Genomic DNA, 13,749 nt, shown 5'->3' on the forward strand with positions numbered 1-13,749 from the left:
GCGTTTTTGTGAGTACACTGCACAACCGTAGGGGTCCGGACAGCCCCAAGTGCGGCGGCGTGGGTATTGCGTTCCCCGTAGCGCTTAGCAGCCCAACATCAAAGTGAAGCCTTTTGTAAAGGGAACGTCTCGGGTTACATGTGTAACCCTTGTTCCCTGAAAAAGGCGTAATGAGGCACTGGGACGTCCCAGGACTGCTCTTCAAAAAGAAGTATCTGACGACACCTGGTGATGTATACATTTATAGCCTGGCCTCAGGTGCATCTAATGATTACATCAACCGAGGCTATAAATTCCGGTCAATGTTCATTGACGTGTTCCACACATTATTTCAGCTCGGCTCACAGCGAAAGCTGTTCCCCGTAGCGCTTAGCAGCGCAACATCTCGTTCCGCCTTTTTCAGGGAACAAGGGTTACCCGAGACGTATTATTATATTATAGAAATTTACTGGTCATTTTACACTTATTTACCCTATAAATTACAATAAGGGTTAACCGGGTAAAGACTGTTGTGTTTGAAAATCCCAGGAGATACGTGTCAGGAGCTACAGTTAATGTTCACATCAACCATCAGAATGGGGAACAAATGGGATCTCAGTGAATTGGACAGTGGCATGATAGTTGAAGCCAGATGGGCTGGTTTGAGAATTTCTGTAATTGCTGATCTCCTGGGATTTTCCACGCACAACTGTCTCTAGAATTTACTCAGAATGGTACCAAAAACAAAAAACATTCAGTGAGCGGAAGTTCTGAAGATGGAAACGCCTTGTTGATGAGAGAGGACAGAGAATGTCAGCAGGACAAAGTCTACGGTCACTTGGATAACCACTCTGTACCATTGTGGTGAGAAGAATAGATGAAGGTTGGCACTGTTTTGGAAGCACGAGTGGGACCTACACAATATTCGTTTTAATGGTTTTGGCTGATCGGTGTATCTTGTATCAAAGAATCAAATATTTGGAGTCTGTCTGTATTGTGTTGAGAACATTCTGGTTCATGCATGAAAACAATTAGCCTGCTATTATTTCGAGAAAAAAAAAAGATTTGTTGTCCATGTACTAAGCACCTCTGGCTGGCTGAAATAATCTTACAAAAGACATAACAGACACTCATAATAACAACACTAATTTATTACAGCTGTCAGATCTGATCTTCAGAACCTATTGCTGATAGCAGTAAAGAAAACACTGAGAAAGTTGTTGACAGAAAGTGATGTGTAGCAGTAAAGTTGCAGGCCTATGAGAGCAGTTCTTTACAGAAAGAGAATGCTGTCAGACAAGACAACCTTCCAAAAGACTGCCTGAATGTGGGATGCCTGTCATCTGTGTCATATAAATCTCTTCTCTCTAACCTGCTGGCAGTGATTCAGTGATTCTTTTTTTGTATTTATTTTCACAAGACACATTTTTGCGGTTATAATAAAGACAAACAAGAAAGTTTTCAATTTGACTATTTCATAACACAGATTTCAGTGATATCGATGTAAATTATATAAATTAATGTGTTTATGTATTCAAATAACTCTCATCTAAATTTCACACTCCTAGTTGAATTTTACTCAACTTTATTTCAATTAGAAACTAGTAAAATATTTCTCATTTACTGTACATATATTTTTCTCAGATACACAAGTACAAATAGGCCACCCAAACCACTCAAATCCACGACCGTATTCCTGAGAGCTTCAAAACACCAATGGTATTTTATTGTTGCTTTGCATGACATGCAGCTGGGTAAAATATTGCTTCGAATGGCCTGTGGTGAATGGCCAACACCCAGCTAGATCAAAATAGAGCAGTGTATCAACTCCACATAAATCGAGACACAAAAATCTCTCCATCATACATTTTTATTCACATGTCTGTGAACAATTTTATTAACTGGTGCTGCAGGTCTGATGAAATACTGAAGCGAAGACCAAGCACAGACCTAGCACAATCAAACACCATAGTTCTGTGGTTCTACCTTCACCCACTTCATATTAATGAGGTGTGTGACACAAAAGTTGCAAAGATAGACAGTGAGGTCATAACTGGGCTGTCCCGCCACCACCTGCCTCCACCCTGTGTGATTTAACAACCACAAAAGGAATGAAGGGAGTGAGAGGAAAGTAAAAATGAAACAGGACGTAGAGCGGACATAAACAAAATTGTATGAATGCTTTGGAGCCGTGACCGTGTGGTCAGAGAGGACGTTAAGCCACATTAAGACCAACAAACCCTTTCTGTGTGTCAGACCTTTCACTTTTGTGTTTGCCACTGAATTCTCAATTAATGAAAGCACTGATTGTAGAGGAGAGCGCAGTGCCTTTTAGGGCTGCTCCGATACCAACATTTTGACTTTGGAACGATACCAGCACTGGTTCCTTGGCATCGATACTAAAATCAACAACTAAAAAGCCTCAGATTTTGTATGAAATTACACAGAAAATTACTTGATTAAATGAACTGCATAAAGTCTCACAGGTTATAATTATGCGTGTTTTTTGGATTCCGTGTTAAATGTTTTAGTTATATGTTATGATCATATGGTGTTGAATCAAATTGATACATACAGCTTTACTCAAATAAAAATATAATAATTGTATTATTTATTTTATACAAACAATTTCAATTTTATTTTTGCCAAAATTAAAACAATGGGGAAAAAAAAAAATATTACCTGTGGCACAAGGCTGCTATGGCTACATCACAACATGCGGATAATACACTTTTCAAGCGTTTGTGATATTTCTTACAGATAATAATAATTAATATTATTATACAACCATTTAATATTATATAATTTTTATTAAGAGTATTATTGCATTTTTTTACTATTACATTTTATACAGTAGATATATTTCTCAGTCTTCAATTTTGCGTATCCAGTTGAATATAGCTTTTATTTTTGACAGATTAGTTATATAAAGTTTCCCATTAATGCTGGGATACATCTGTCAAGACTCAGGAGCTGAAATCTCCATGCTGTACCGGAGGAATTCATTGAAGTGTTAATAGCAGTTTATACTATAAACCCTGCATGAAAATTAAGCACCAGTAATGCGTCTTTTGTAGGAGCATGCGTGCACGCATGTGTGAGTGTAAAGCAGATGACAGAGCGGCAACTCTTGTTCATTCTGTAGTGTGCACCACATGTGACTGTATATTATTTGATTAAATTACATCCATCTCCTGTTTAATGATCACACTCGTCCATATCCAGAGGTTTCTTTGTATTTTTTATTCAAACGGTCATTGATTTCATCACAAAACTGTCACATCTCATATCATTTTGATTATGACAGCATACTGTAATATGGTACCAAAATTAGCCAAAAAAAGATGATACCATACTGTTAAACATTTTTTGGTATCACTGTGCAACACTAGTGCCTTGATCATGAAATAAAATTAATAAAAAACATTTCTGCCAATCCTACAGGAGATGATGATTGCTACAGATTTAATTCCCCTAAACACGCCATTCATATACAGGCTATACATTTCCTATTAATTTATTATGTTTTAGAAAACATGATTATGTGTATACTTTGAACTAGGGATGCACAGATCCGATACTGACGGTTTTAGATGGATCGGGTATCAGTACAAGTCCGATCAAAATCAAAATCTGTGTGTTAGTCATGTTCGTTACTGTCAAGCTCCAAAAATGACATAAAAGAACCATAAAACACCATTGAAGTAGTTCATATGACTCGTGCATTAGATTCAAAGCCACTCGAAGATGTGCAATAGCTCTGTGAATCACAAAAGGCTGTGTTTTACAAGTAAATATATAGTATGCATCTGCAGCGCGTTATTGAATGGTGCTGCTCTGTTGACAACATTTGAGCGCTACTCACAAACTACATCTCAGATTTAGATGCTCAATAGTTCGGTTCACTTATAATATGCATTTAACCAGAATTTGAATAAGAAGCGAATTAAACTACTGTGCTAACATACAGACACAATTATAGGACTTCCTGTAGAGTTTACAATTTCAAAATAAAAGCCAGAGGGTTTTAAAGTTAAAGGTGCACGATTTAAATATATTACAATAGTAATATATTTAAATCTAAAGTCAACAACAACAACGTTTAATAATGTATTATTATTATAATTTTTTTTTACAAATTATAACAATATATGTTTATTGGGTTCCAAAAAATAACTGAGTCAAAAGTGAACTGATATCTTACAACTAAATCGAAAAGAAAAAAAAAAAGAGAGAATTCTGGACCCTTTCAAGTCTAGATACAAGTTGAAACTACTACTGAACACTTAGACTGGAATTACTGTTAATTTTGCTGCAGCCTTATCCAGTAGACTAGTTAACAATAAAGTTTTTTTTTAATAGTTTGGGCATTTCTATTGAATAATGTGTAGTTAAAGGTTTGTGTTTCTTTACATTTAATTAGCATCACTCAGTGAGGTATAGATATTCTAAACTGATTTAAAAAAAACAACACTGGTATTGGATCGGTATCACCCAACACTGAGATTTCAGATATCGGAACTGGATCGGAAGAGAAAAAGTGGTATCGGTGCATCCCTAATGTGAACCATTTAGTTATATTAGATAAGATTTAGGTGACTCATCTATAGATAAGCAACTTAATATTTACCACCAAAATATGTTGTCCATGTAACTGAACGACATCCACATTTTGAGATTTCTTTGAATAACTAGCCAGAGCTTTTCTACATTGAGACCTGTCTCCCTGAAGAAGAAAAAAAAAACTTTGAGGCTGTATCTCTAGGCAGCCATGCAGGTCACGTCAGTGAAGCCTGAACAAACATTAAGACAGCTGTCAAGACAGTATACACACTCTACAAAAACATCAGCTAAAACATCAATGTACCCCCTTAAATATATCACACATCTCCAGATGCATCTTTTCCACTTGGAATAGTTCACTAAAAAAAATGTAAAAAAATCTCTTATTTACTCACCCTCATGCCAACCCAGATATGGACTTTCTTTCTTCGGCAGAACTCAAACAAAACAATTTTGAAGAATATCTCAGATCTGTAGGTCCATACAATGCAAGTGAATGTTGACCAGAACTTTGAAGCTCCAAAACTCCCATTAAGGCAGAATAAAAGTAATCCAAAAGGAATCTAGTGGTTAAATACAAGTCTATAAAAGTGATATTACATGTGTTGGTGAGAAACAAATGAGTATTTATGTCCTTTTCTACTATAAATCTCCACTTTCTTCTTCACTCCCACATTCTTCTTTAGTTTTTTGGGCAATTTGCATTCTTTTTGCATATTAGGGCTGACAAATGGGCAGAGAAAATAAATCTGAAGTAAAAAAATAAATATTTTTCAACGTTGAAAACAAATGTTTATATATGCTTAAATATGTGGGCCCCACAGCTTATAAAAGGCCCCCTCAACAGGGCCCTGTGAATATGAGGGCCCCCAGAACACTTATAGGGCCCTTTTGCCTTCCTATTTAATTCAATTTGTGTATTATAATTTATACATGACTTTCTAAAGCCTTTACATCATCATCACAATGTGTAGGAGATGTCTACTTTTTCCTGGTGAAAGTTTTCATGCTAAACTGGAAGTAGAAGATCTTGTTATATAATTTTCCAAAATAGCTAGTAGCTACCATCATGTTTTGATGCACTCATCTTTTTTATGTGAAATCTTTGTTGATTTTGATAAAGTAAAATTAACAAAAACAATTATTTTGTTACCGATATTTCAAAATGAGTATTGATTGAATTCAAGCAACATGTGCTTAAAATGTCATTATTTTGTATAAAAATAAGTTTCAACAGGCTTTAAAAAAATAAAAACATTTTCATATGGTTAAACATTATTTTATTCAAAAACGTTTATTATACTATTCATTGCTATAACTGCATGTTTGCCCTACATTACAAAAAATGACTGGGCTTAGCTGGTTGGGAAAAATAAAATATTGATATTTTTCTGTGTTGTTCAAAAGTACTGATTAAACTAGATATGTAAAGATAGTCTAGACAAACTTGTGAACATTTTAAATAGTTTTAAATGCTTGAAGTTAGACAATTTTACAGGTTTAACAGTAAAAAAGAAAAGAAAGAAAGAAGAGAGCATCTTAAAGCAGATTAAAGTGCTTGTGTGTAAGTTTGTAAAGCTGAAGTTTGAATCAGGAACGTTCCAAAACAGACTCGTTGCTCATATAAATATTCTGTCAGTGTTATGTAATCTAGGGAATTTTTGGACACATTGAAAAGGCTTAAATGATGCATTAGCAGGGCTTTTTGATTGAAGTAGTATAATGGTAGCAAAGCTGTAGGGTCGTTCCAAACTGAATTTCTCAAAAAATTAACTAAATGACCACTATTTTTGAGCCCCGCACCTTTCAGCCCTTCAAAGCTCTCATAATTGATGGTAAAGTCTTTGAATAAAATAGGGTGTAGGGATGATCACTGAATGAAATGCACCCCATCATTCAGATGAGTTGAAATGATATAACAATACAAGCCAGAACTGCCTGAACTTTTTGCCTAATTTCACCAGACCCTTGCATGGATACTGTAGGAGCCTTCTGTATTTGTTAAATTCATCAATATTTAAAGTGTTTGATGAAGTTTAAATATTTCATAATTAATATGACCCCTGTAAATATATGCATTTTGTATGCATAATTTGTAGTATTCACATTGAGTTTACATAATGTATAACAAATGTTAAAATGGTACTGTCTCTTTAAGAATCTATTCTTAAAGAGACAGTGGCTGTTCAGCAAAGGTGTTTCGGTTGACCACATTGTGTTTGAATTAATATGACTGTAAATAACAGAAAAGGTATTAAAAGAGACAAATAAATGAAAATAGATTGCGTAGCTCTCAACTTAAAAAGATAATTAGGGGGTGGCTAAAAGATAATTGGCCCTGGGGCCCTTGCTAGTCATAATCCACCCCTGAAACTACCCCAGTCTAAAGCTATAAAAACAGTGATATACCTCAGTGTTTTTTTTATTCATTACAATTTATGTATGATAGCAATATTCCCAGATACCAGTGGTATTCTGTTGAACTCGATGGTGAAGCAGCTCAGACTACGAGCACAGGCCAGGGGCGGTTCAAACAGATGGAACGCAACAGAATGTAACCGAAAGCGAGGATCTTGAGACACACATTTCCAAGGTGAACTCCTTTCGAGACAAAGCATTTAAAAATTGAAATGCTTAATCTGAAAATCACTTGTGATAGAGCAAGACGCAATGGTACCTCCACCAACTGTAAGGGGCTGTTCACACCGAACGCTTTTGCAACCATCCATTTGTTTTTGTACGTAAACATGTGCTAGATGAATGTCTTTGTTTCGCTTTGGTTTTGTTTATTCAGAGTCTCGTGCAGAAGTGCTGTTTTTTTTTAGATGTTGTGTTTAATTAAAAATACATTTAAAAAGCATCTCAAGACACTTACTTTCTGTTAAACTGTACAGCAGAAGCCAAAAGTATTGGCAGTGACATACATTTTGTGTTTCGTAAAGTTTTCTGCTTCAATTGTTGTGGTGTTGAGTCACATTGTTTCTAGATTATTGTGCAGAGTGATCAGATGCATTTTAAATAATTGCAAAAAGCTTCATTGGCCAAAAACTCTCTCAAAAACCCAAATTTCACCGTTTTTTGTCCCTGGCACAAATTGACCAGCTAACATAATTTCACTAATCATATCAACAGCACCTGGGAATTATGAACGAATACTAGTCAGGTGAAATCACTATCATTCTGATTGGATTATAAGAGCAGACAGATTGCTATAAACGGAGGAAAGAAGTGCTTCCAATCATTGTGTTCTTGGTAGCAATGGTTACCTCTAAAGAAAGATGTGCAGCCATCATCGCTTTGCATCAAAAAGGCCTCAGATGCAAGGAAATTGCTGCAAAGAATATTGCACCTGAAAGAACCATTTACTAGATCATGAAGAACTTCAAGGAGAGAAGTTCAACTGCAGTGAAGAAGGCTTCAGGATGTCTCAGAGTGTCCAGCAAGCACCAGGACCGTCTCCTCCTGAGCAGTCAGCTACGGAATCGTGTCACCACCAGTGCAGAGCTTGCTCAATATTGGCAGCAGGTTGGTGTGAGTGCATGTGAGGCGAAGACTTTTGGACAATAGCCTGGTGTCAAGAGGGGAAGCAAAGAAACCACTTCTCTCCAAGAAAAACATCAAGGACAGACTGAAATTCTGCAGGAAGTACAAGGATTGGACAGCAGAAGACTGACACAAAGTTATTTTCTCTGATGAAGCCCCCTTCTGACTGTTTGGGACATCAGTCAAATAGATAGCAAAATAGATAGTCCGGAGAAGAAAAGGAGAACGCTACCATGAGTTCAGTGTCGTGTCATCAGTGAAGCATCCTGATACCATCCATGTGTGGGGTTGCTTTTCATCCAAGGGAGTGGGCTCTCTCACAATGCTGCCCAAAAACACTGACATGAATAAAGAATGGTATCAAAATGTCCTGCAAGAGCAACTTCTCCCAACGATCCAGGAGCAATTTGGTGATGATCCATACATTTTCCAGCATGATGGAGCACCATGTCACAAGGCAAGAGTGATAATGAAGTGGCTCAGAGATCATTACATTGAAATTTTGGATCCATGGCTAGGCAACTCCCTGGATCTTAATCCCATAGAAAACCTGTGGTCAATCCTCAAAAGGCAAGTGGACAAGCAGAAGCCGACAAATTGTGATCAACTACGAGCACTAATAAGGCAAGGTTATGAGGTTATGAAGAACAAGGGCCAACACTGTAAATATTGACTCTTTGCATATATTGAATGTTTTTGGCAATAAACGCCTTTAAAACTTATGAAATACTTATGATTGTTTTCCAGTATACCATAGAAACATGTGAAAAAAATAATCTACAAATACTGTAGCAGCAAAATTTATGTCACTGCCAATACTATTTGATGTAAAAAATAGGCTATTTAATGCACTGTGTGTAGCCTTTTTTTTTTAGCGCAAGAATGCGATCAAACTGTAGCCATCGTCAGGGCTTGGCACACATCCGAAATTCAAATTTTAGCATTCAAATTTGATTTTATATCTTCTTAAATTTGGTTGGGGCTGGTCAAAGGTGGTGACTAATCATAAAAAGGACTTAAATATTGATCCTTTTTTCTTTCCATCTCCTATCATATCACTTCTGAAGATATGGATTCAATCTCTGGAGTCTTATAGATCGCTTTTAAACTGACTGATTTTTTATAGTTCTGGCCACCATTCACCTGCATTGTATGGACCAACACAGCTAAGACATTCTTCTAAAAATCTTAATGTGTTCTGCAGAGGAAACAAGTCATAGACATCTGGGATGGCATGAGGGTGAGTAAATAATGGGAACACTTTCATTTTGGGGTGAACTACTGCATTAATGTAGCAATTCAAATCAAGTGCTTTGCTCTCTTTTTCCTATTCCTGGCTATGAAGAAAACAGATTTGATCTTTGACAAGCATTCATTAACCTGAAAATAGGAAAGTCATTATGCTTTGACAAATCATTCTCCTTGACTGGCCCAAAATCTCCAAGGACAAGAAAGATAAGACTCTAGAGTGGATTTGCCTAATATAATCTTACATCATATTTCCCCCCACCCAGAACAGGGACATAGCAGCTTACTATTGTCATTGCATTTTGGCCTGAGTGAGGTCAGGTACATTCAAATCAAACTGATTTTTCAAAGGGATATCCATTCTATAGTATTGAGATGCAGACGGCAGAAAAACAATGAAAGGACATGAAACTTAACAGATTCATGGATGCCAGAGACATTACACACATTGATGCACAAAGATACAGTCTAGGTAGGGAACTCACTAGTTTTTGAGACCCATCTTTCACAACAATCATCTATTAGACAATGTTCTGTTCATATTCCAGTCTTAACCTTTCGCCAATGTGAATGACTTCAGCATTATAATAACCAACATAAAAGCGGACAAAACTCAATTTAACATGTTCTGTTCAGCTGGCATCAGACATACACTGTTTTTAACACTTCAATTCTGTAGGTGAAAGGCAGACAGACGAGTTTGCGACTGGCCCTGCCGGTTTTACTGAAGAAAACATTTTTGAAAGCGCATTGAAATAGTTCTTTAACACGAAATGTGGCATATGTTTAACAATGAGGTCTTAAAAATTGCAACGTGGAGCTCTTAAAAACTTTGAAGTGTGCGAAACGGGACACTTTTTTAACTATTGACACCACGGTTACTGCAGGAACCTAGTGATAACGAGTTTATGTTTAACACTGTATGTATCATGTATTGTATATATAATATGTAATATAATATGAATGACTATAGCTGACATTTAAATATCCTTAAAGCACATAACAAAATGAAAAGACATTTGAGAAGAATTATAGGAGGTACTCACTTTACACAACTTTGGAGAAATTGGCATTATTGACTTTGCGAAATCTCCTGGGAAGGAAACATATCCTTTTTCATTGTCCTGAGAGTTTCAGAATGTCTTGTATGTATTTCAGCAGTGCGTTTATGAGAATATTTGACATCCTGTTGCTATCCGGGCGCTGTCAGACAAACAACATGGCTGACGAGTGGGACGCTGAGCACAGGTCAGCCTTTAAGAACTGATGGGAGGGGCTGGGTGCCTTTTAATGTAATGCTGTTTAGCTGACACACTGCTGCCCTCTATCTGTTGAAAAGACTTCACAATCACATGTCGGGGGCCTGTGGGGTCCATGTACGAATATGAGATAGAAAACGCAACGTGAAAGCATTTTCGTTAAAGGAAATAACATAATTGGGGGACAATAAACTTAAACGAAACTAAAATACATTTTCATGACTCCAAAACTAACTAAAGAAATTACCTTGAATTAATTTTAGTAGGCCTATTTTTTTAAAAGTATATTCTAAAAAAATATAAACCCAACTTCATCAGAACGAAAATGCAATGTTGTTAAACACATGTAAATAATATCAGTTAACATTCACTTCCGTAGCTCCAAAAGTAAAACTAAAATAAATCCTAAATGTACTGTAAAAAAACACTGAAAATAAACTAAATCATTATAAGTGCCACAGAGTGAAAACTAAAAATCTAATATATATATATATATATATATATATATATATATATATATATATTGAAAATAAAATAGAAATAAAAACTTAATTACAATTGTAATAACCTTATTAATAAAAGCCCTGCTTGCCTAGTTGCATGTGCATTTGCTGACAAAAAAGATAAACAGAAATATGTCCAAAAGACTCAACTACTCAAACAAAAATGAAGTTGATAGGAAATTACGAAAATAAATGTAAATTTACATCTTGTCATATTTGCATTCCATCAGTATTATCTAAACTAACACATGCACAAACATAATTTAATTTCAGTATAGGCCTAGGCAGTGCTGGGTGTATTTCTTGTGAAATGTAATAAGGAACTGATTATAAATTACATGACAAAAAAAATCCAATCAGTAATGTAATCTTGCAGATTACATTTCTGGGATAATATTATCAGATCACTTTTGGATTACTTTCAGATTACTACCAAGATAACTCTTTTATTTTATGGCAGTTGCATTTCTTATCAGAGTTTCTAGAAATATGGACAGGTTACCAGGGCATGTTGCACAAACGTGGTCATGCAATAACAAAATGTGGTAAGAGATCCATGAATTTAAAATCCACTAAGAGTGAAAATTCTAATAATAATTCAAATGTGTTCATCAGGATTTAAGAAAGTAAAAAAAAAATAAATAAAAAAAAAACAATAATTCCTTCAAACGCTTCTTTAAATTTGACATTGAATCCTTTAGACAGGATATACAATATTGGAAGGCAAATACTCAAATACTGTTTGCACAGTGATGTTTTTGCACTCTGCTTTAAAAGTGAAATGATCTCTGTACATCCAGTTGTCAAATGCTGATTTAGACCGCTCTATCTTCACCTGGCTAATGATGAGTATCAGGTCTGTGTGCAATCTGACAATCCTCCCCCTCCCCCCAAAACACTTGAAGAGTTCCAGAACGCATGGGCGCCTGCACGATTTATTCAGAGGGTACGCAAAGAAATCTGCCTAAGTGAACTTTATGTACGGGGATCCGGGGGCATGCTCCCCTGGTAATTATTAAATTATTTATTTATAATTTTTTTTGCAAAAACAACACCAAAGCATTAGATTCTGGTGACTTTATCTCGAGTATAAATATAACTACTGGCTAATGCATTTCTTCCAATAACCGTTCAGAACAAACGCATTCTCGCGCTATAAAAAACAAAAAGCTCCACAACGAATAGAACAGAACGCAAGTGTCTCAAGGCGTGTTTTTAATCAGTTGAAGAAGTTCTTTTTAACTTGACATAGCTTCTAAAATTGCAGCGAGCGGACGCAAAAACACGTTCAATTTGAATAGCCCCTTGTTCACATGACACATCACTAGCTGAAGTTTCTTAGTTACCAATCAAAAAGACAGCCTTTTGTTTCAGTTGAATGTAGGGACATTTCCACTGTATTCAGCGCTGTTTGTTCTCTATATTTGTAAATATCCTGATACTGGTTTAGTGTGTGAGAAACCACTCCAGATGATTCAGAGAGAGTGCTCTGATCGAATTCTAATGAATCATGAATTGATTGAGACCGTTTTGTGAACCAGTTTGGCCACTTCACTGAAAAGAACAGACTCAAAAGAGTTCATTCGCAAATTGGGCAACATTTGTTCAGCCAAAACAGAAATACGGGACACATTTCATAACTGGTGAAATATTCGGAGAGTAAATATTTCTCAGGTCAATAGTAGCGCTTATGGTACGCACAGTGTGTACAACCGAACGTAGGCTACATCGTAGGCTGATTTAGAGTGAAAAATTTAAAATATTTTTTTTAAAAAAAGGGAAAAATTAGAGTGAAGAATTTGAAGAAAATATGAAAAATGTATTGTGGTTGCCTAATTAACATGTAATCATGTAATCCATAACAAAGTAACTGTAGTCCAATTACGAGTATTTTAAAATGCAAGTTAATCCAATTACAAGTACTTCATTTTCGTAATTTGATTACATAATCCAGATTACATGTAATCCGTTTCTACCCAGCACCAGGCCTAGGTATCATTTTTTTTTTGTGTGAAATGCCACAAGAGGGCACACTTTACCAGCAGAACACTACTCTGCTGTCTTTCAAATTAGGTTAAGGCTAAATAAATAAATACATAACTAAATGACGATAATGATGATAATGATAATGATAATAATAAATAAAATTGAAATTTTTTGAAGAAAAGCTATATGTTAAACAAAAGCTGATTTAGTTTTCTGTTGTAATTATAGCTAAATGTTTAATCTGGTATTTATTTAATTTTATTGTCTTTATTTATTAATTAATTAATTTATTTATTTTTGTGGAGTGCCCTATGAGGGAGTGAACAAATTCAGCTCATGTTGCCATAAGAAAAATGGCTATTTACACTTTTAAAAGTGATGCTATTTGTGCAGGTGTTTTCTTTTCATTCTTTTTCTATATTTCCCATGAACTTGTAAGACAACCACTGCTCATGCCATGAAACTATTGAACTGCTGTACTAATCTTATCTGAAGCTGGAATGTGAGACCATCAGTTGGGCTCAAACTCCAGATCCGCACATCCATTTCCAGATTCCAGGTTTTGAAGGTTTCTCTCCTCGATCCCGTCAAAAGAAAGTTTAAGAAAGCGCTCTTCAAAATTAGGGGGCCAGCAGGATCCTTTGAATCATGAGGCGGGATGTCAGGAT

At 35.7% G+C, this 13,749-nt stretch overlaps 1 protein-coding gene across 2 annotated transcripts in view; it reads right to left on the reverse strand.

Annotated features, from left to right (window-relative positions):
- LOC127662135 (intersectin-2-like) overlaps positions 1-10,568 on the reverse strand; it is a 54,253-nt gene extending 43,685 nt beyond the window's left edge. For both annotated transcript variants that reach the window (XM_052153172.1, XM_052153171.1), the window contains exon 1: positions 10,380-10,568. The gene's annotated coding sequence lies outside the window, so the exon portion shown is untranslated. The remainder of the gene's footprint in view (positions 1-10,379) is intronic.
- Between the last annotated feature and the right edge of the window lie 3,181 nt (positions 10,569-13,749).

Source organism: Xyrauchen texanus, chromosome 22, assembly GCF_025860055.1.
Source record: "Xyrauchen texanus isolate HMW12.3.18 chromosome 22, RBS_HiC_50CHRs, whole genome shotgun sequence".
Classification (NCBI taxonomy): domain Eukaryota; kingdom Metazoa; phylum Chordata; class Actinopteri; order Cypriniformes; family Catostomidae; genus Xyrauchen; species Xyrauchen texanus.